Source organism: Propithecus coquereli, unplaced genomic scaffold, assembly GCF_000956105.1.
Source record: "Propithecus coquereli isolate 6110/MARCELLA unplaced genomic scaffold, Pcoq_1.0 Scaffold7, whole genome shotgun sequence".
In the NCBI taxonomy this organism is placed as follows: domain Eukaryota; kingdom Metazoa; phylum Chordata; class Mammalia; order Primates; family Indriidae; genus Propithecus; species Propithecus coquereli.
The window spans coordinates 21,230,107-21,236,106 of NW_012153062.1; the positions used below are offsets into that span (position 1 = coordinate 21,230,107).

At 39.8% G+C, this 6,000-nt stretch overlaps 1 protein-coding gene across 1 annotated transcript in view; it reads right to left on the bottom strand.

Annotated features, from left to right (window-relative positions):
* The window catches only part of AK5 (adenylate kinase 5), a 275,240-nt gene that overhangs the window by 78,196 nt on the left and 191,044 nt on the right, over positions 1–6,000 (bottom strand). The window lies entirely within an intron of this gene.

A 6,000-nucleotide genomic window follows, 5' to 3' on the forward strand; every position in this document is an offset into this window, starting at 1 on the left:
TTTGCCAGGTGAGTCACCATGACTCTTGAGATCATGATTCTCTAGCTCTCCTTTTGCATTTTGTTGGATATTGAAAAGAGGGACCTTCATTTGGGAGAGTCAAGGGAATTATTAGACTTTATCCTTTTGTTCTGTTCTGCAGGAACTGAATTTTGTTCTTTGTGTGAACATTTATGTTCGTTTTATATGTGAGTGTGCCAGCTCTGGGAAACTCAAATTCAATCCCTGAATGCAGCCCATTGGGATGCATTCTCCATCGGCTGCTTCCAGTTATCAACAAATAAAACGTAAAAAGACGATTTTCTTTTGTAATATGGTCTGGGCACAATACTCCCTAGATTCAGGAGAAAAATGGCCTATACATGGATCTTTAAACTATGGTACTGTTATGCAATTAAGTTTGTTTTGTAATAGGGAAGGAAAATGAGATAAAATTCCCAATGTATAGGCTTTTATGTTATTGCACCAAAATGAGTCTGTACAGAGAAGGTACAATATGATGGTGCAAAGGGCTGAAAAACTCAAGCCAAAAGTATTAGAGTCTAAGGGATTAGAGAAGGAGGATGAGGTTTTGATCAGTGCTTTGAATCTTTCTGCCATGCTGCCAGCGCCCCTCTTAGCCAACACCTGCTGAGGCACCTGAACCCCTGCCTCCTTGCCAGGCAGACCCCTGCTGGACCCACCTCTGTACAGGGGTCAGGGTACAGAAGTGAGACAAGGCCCCTCCCCATGGGTAAAAGTCAAGGAAGTCAGGATATGCTCTCACCATCCTGTACTCAACAGGGTACCCAATTTGGTTGGGAGGCTGGGGCTCTCTGAGCAGGACAGTTTCCACCTGGCCAATTCCTAATTGGAGGGCTAAATGCCAATGGACAGCCAGTGGGTATGATGTGGGTACACTCCTCATTTCCCACCTTGGACCTGTTTAATTGGAAAAATAATAACCCCTCTTATCAGGATGACCCTAAACACATGGCCAAGTTATTTTCTTCCACCTTTTTAACATGTCATCCTGCCTGGGCTGATATCTAAGCATTAATGAATGGTTTACTCATTGCCGAGGAATGCTGTATGGTTATTGAAAAGGCAAGTGAGAAAGCCCATCTGGTTCACCTTGAGGATAGAAATAACCACCCTGAATCTACTGACACCGTCCCTATGTTTGAGCCGAACTAGGATGTCAATGGAGGGTTGCCCTGGTGTGAGCATTATAAAATTGTATTCTGGAGGGTTTAAAAAAAAGAGTCCTGCAATTGAAAAGCTTCGATAAAGCTTAGGAGGTTCAACAACAACCCCAAAAGGACCACTCTCAGTTTTTAGAACGGTTGTATCAGGCATATAAAAATACACTGATGCCAATCTTGAGGCCCCCAGGAATCAGAGATCGGTAAATATGACCTTTATCAGCCACAGTGCCCCAGATATCAGGAGAAAATGTAGAATGTAGACAGGGTCCTTGGGCTGCCAATTTCACATTTGATGGAGCTTGCTTTCAAGGTTTGCAACAACAGAGAGGATGCAGGGGAACAAAGGAAGGTAAAGCAACAGGCTGTCTTGCTGGCAACCGTGCTTGCTTAACCACCAAACCCAGGGGAAAGCGAGAAAGGGAGGATCACAAAAGATAAGAGAAGGATCCCTCCTTTGAAAAAGGATCAATGTGCATGTTGCAAAGAAGAGGGATACTAAAAAAAAAAAAAAATTGCCCCAAACTGGAGAACGTGACAAAGAAAGATAAGACCCCTCAACTCAGATGGTAGAAGTGGAGGGGAGAGATACAGATGAAGAATAAAAAAGCCCAAGGGCTCCAAGTGACCTGGAACAATCTGTCACCAAATTCCCCTGGGAGCCCCAGGTACGAATGACAGCGGGTAACAAGCCGATAAACATTCTTACTGATACTGGGTGGGGGGGGGCACATATTCTGTAGCTAATGCCCACTTGCCCCTGATTCAGAGGAGACTATGATGGTCACAGGAGTGTCAGGGGAAGCTGTAACTTGCGCCTTCCTGAAACCTTTAGATTGTCATTGTAGAGACACAAACCTAAAACACAGTTTTTTTTATATATATGCCTAAATGTCCTGTTCCCCTCCTGGGTCGAGATTTACCTGCTAGACTAAATGCTCAAATTGTTCCTTCCCCCAGATGTCTGGAGGTGGAGGTTCCACCTGAGCCTGGCTGCACTTTGCAGATGCTGCTACTGCAGCCGAACAGTGGATATCCTTGTAAAATACCTGAAAAATTTCTGAGCAAGGTAAGAGAGAGAACCTGGGCAGATAGGAAACCAGGTTGGGCCATAACAGCTGACCCAGTGAAAGTCATCTTAAAAAAAAAAAAACCCAGAAGATACCTAACCTGAGACAGTATCCATTAAAGGAGAAAACATAGAAGGGAATACGACTCCTACTGGCGGCTTTGTAAAAGCAAGGTCTGATCCGCCTGCTATTTCTAAAATGCAGATCTAATGGGATCTCTCTACTCCAAGGCTGCCAGGGGCTTTACACCACCGCAGCTTGCAATGCCCTTTCCGACCCAGCCAGCCCATCCTCCAGGCTCATGTGTGTCATTGTCTGCTCACATACATTCTCCTGGCTGTTCCTCAATATGTGCTGTCATTTATTGGGCCTATTAGTTTACTTAGAATGACCTGCCTAGCTACCGACCCAGCTCCTCTTACTATTAATATAAAACTCATTTTAAGTCTGAACTCACGAGTCACTTTCCTTTCTCCCACTGGAATTATCCCCAGGCCCCCAATGTGCTCATAGAGCATGTTGTATCTCCGAGAGGGTGCATATCACATCATACTCTGTCCTATGTTAGAGTTAGTTGTGTGTTTTATTCGTGTTTTCATCTTTCACAATTCCTTGAACATAGAAGGGGCAGAGTAAGAGGTTCCCTCCTCATTGACTCATAGCACTTCTGTGATTCTCAGCATAGTGGACACTTTCTGGACTCTGCTCAGCACCCATCCTGCCTCGATAATGTGACCCTGGCCACAGGTGATTGGATCAGGAGTGTACTTGAACCAAGTTTGGACAATTAACATCCTTCCTTAGGAATTTAGAATGAAAGAGATTGGCCCTTCTGCTGACTAGACTGGTTGGCAGATACTTTTACCACCCTATGAATGTGACTAGCAGAAGAAACAGGCCTGTAAAGGGAGAAAAATGGCATAATGCATAGTAGGGAACACACAATGAATGGAAATTCTCAATGGCTTTCAGCACCTAGGTCCACCTCGTGCCTAGGGCTCAGGTGCATTCCTTCCTGGCTTTGTGAGAGGTCCCCAGAGCTTTATAACAAATTTACCTTTTTGCTGGAGCTAGCTTAAACGGGTTTTTGTGACTTGCAACCTGAAGAATCTTAACTAAAACACATAGTGAGGAAACGCTTTTCTAACTGCTTGACTTTCCAGGAGACTAGGAGCTCTGAAAGCAAGGACTAAGCGAACCTAAAGTTTTGTTACCCCAGAATCTGGCACAGTGCCTGACATTTAGTAAATGTTCGATATGTGCTTGTTGAATTGACATATTGACATTTTCCTGAACCAAATGAGATGACATACAGAAATCGTAAAGCACTCAATCAATGTGAACCAAACCATTATCAGACTAACTGTGCTGAGCCACGTCCCCCACTCCCTCCTCTCCAGAGAAGAAGGAAGTATTCTAGAGACTTCTCAATCATCAGAAGTCAGCCAGGGAGGAGGAGGTGCTCGTTATTGGCCCTCTGAAACATTAGGAGGAAAGAAGGTCCGCCTTCCAGCTGCTATAACTTCTATAACTTATTTGTCATACCCTACCAATTTGTGTTTATGACAATCCCATTAGAATGTAGATTCTTTGCACACCATAAAAAGATTTTGTACTAAATCGCAAATAAGCCAGAAGGGGCACAATTAAACTACTGAAGAGAATAAATTTCAAGATAACTTTAAGCATTGCAGAGCTTCAAGTTTATGCAGAATTGAGACAAATTACTTTTCTCCACTAAAGTAGGTTCAAGTTATCAGTAATAATTATCTTCTTGGCCTATCTCAATAATATTTCAACAAACTCAGTTTTATTATTTTAACATACAGAGAATAATACCACTATATTTATTGAATATGACTCTCAAATTGAGGCTTAGAAAACCTACAAAATACCTGAATTCTTGTGTTTTTTCTACTTTTATGTAGCTATTCAAAAATGATAGGAAGCATATTTATTAATATTGACAGAGATTCAAAATATATTAAGTGAATAGATAGGTAATTAAAAGGTAGGTATACTGTGATCTCATTTTTATATAAATATCTAAATATATAGTTTATAATAAAAATTAAAATGTTAACATGTTAAATAGCTTAAATTTGGGTACATGGTTATAGATGCTTTTCCTTTTAAATATCTATATCATATAATTTTTATAAAATGAAAATGTATTTCTCAAGTAAAAAATTTTTAAATGGAAAATTCAGAACTCACATATAAATCATCCACTCATCTATTCATCCATCTAACAAATATTTGTCAAGCACCCAGGCCTACTTAACTTAGATCAAGGTGGTGAATGAAATCTTTGGCTTGATCACCTTCTTGTTTGGAAGCTCTATTGCTAAAAGTTTATGATGTGGATAATATAGATCATTTATTCTCTTGTCTATGACTTAGGAACAGGATAAGAGCTTGTGGAAAAATAGGAAATATTTTTAGAAAGCAGAAAGTCAGCAATGCTTTTTTAAACACTACTGCTTGTCTATAAAGAAAACTTTCCATTCTTCAAATTATGTTGCTAAAACGTTATTTATTATTTTATTTTTCTATGGAATTAGAGGTAGTAGTAGTTTTGGTTGCATGAATAAATTGTATAATGGTGATGTCTGAGTTTTTAGTATACCCGTCACCCAAATAGTGTACATTGCCCCTGATAGGTAGTTTTACTTCCCTTACTCCCCTCTCATTCCCCTCTTCTGAGGCTCCAATGTTCACTGTACCACCCTGTGTGCCCCTGCATGTCCCTATCTTAGCTCCCACTTATAAGTGAGAACATGCGGTATTGGGTTTTCCATGCCTGCGTTACTTCACTTGGGATAATGGCCTCCAGTTCTGTCCAAGTTGCTGCAAAAGACATTATTTTATCTTTTTTTATGGCTGAGTAAGTATTCCATGGTATATATGAATCACATTTTTTTTTTATCCACTCCTTGGTTGATGGGCACTTAGGTTGATACATACCTTTGCAATTGTGAACTGTGCTGCAATAAACAAACAATTGCAGGTATCATTTTGATATAATGTTTCCTTTGGGTAGATACCCAGTAGTGGGATCACTGGACCAAATGGTAGATCTTTTAGTTCTTTGAGAAATCTCCATACTGTTATCCATAAAAATTGTGCTAATTTACATTCTGACCAACAGTGTATAAGCATTCCCTTTTCACAGCATCCACACCAACATCTATTGTTTTTGACTTTTTCATAATGGCCATTCTGACTGAAGTAAGGTGATATCTCATTGTGGTTTTAAGTTGCATTCCCCTGACGTTTAGTGGTACTGAACATTTTTTCATATGTTTGCTGGCTATTTGTATGTCTCCTTTTGAAAAATGTCTGTTCATGTTGTTTGCCCACATTTTAATGGGATTGTTGTTTTTTCTCTTAATGATTTGAGTTCCTTATAGATTCCAGATATTAGTCCTTTCTTGGATTTATAGTTTGTGAATATTTTTTCCCATTCTGTAGGTTGTCTATTTACTCTTTTGACTTTTGATTATTTCTTTTGCTGTGCAGAAGCTTTTTAGTTTAATTAAGTCCCATGTATTTATTTTTGTTTTTGTTGCATTTGCTTTTGGGATCTTAGTCATGAACTGTTTGCCTAGGCCAATGTCTAGAAGAGGTTTTCCTACTTTTTTTTTTTAGAATTTTTATTGTTTCAGGTCTTACATTTAAGTCTTTGATTCATCTTGAGTTAATTTTTGTATACGGTGAGAGATAGGCATCCAGTTTCATTCTTT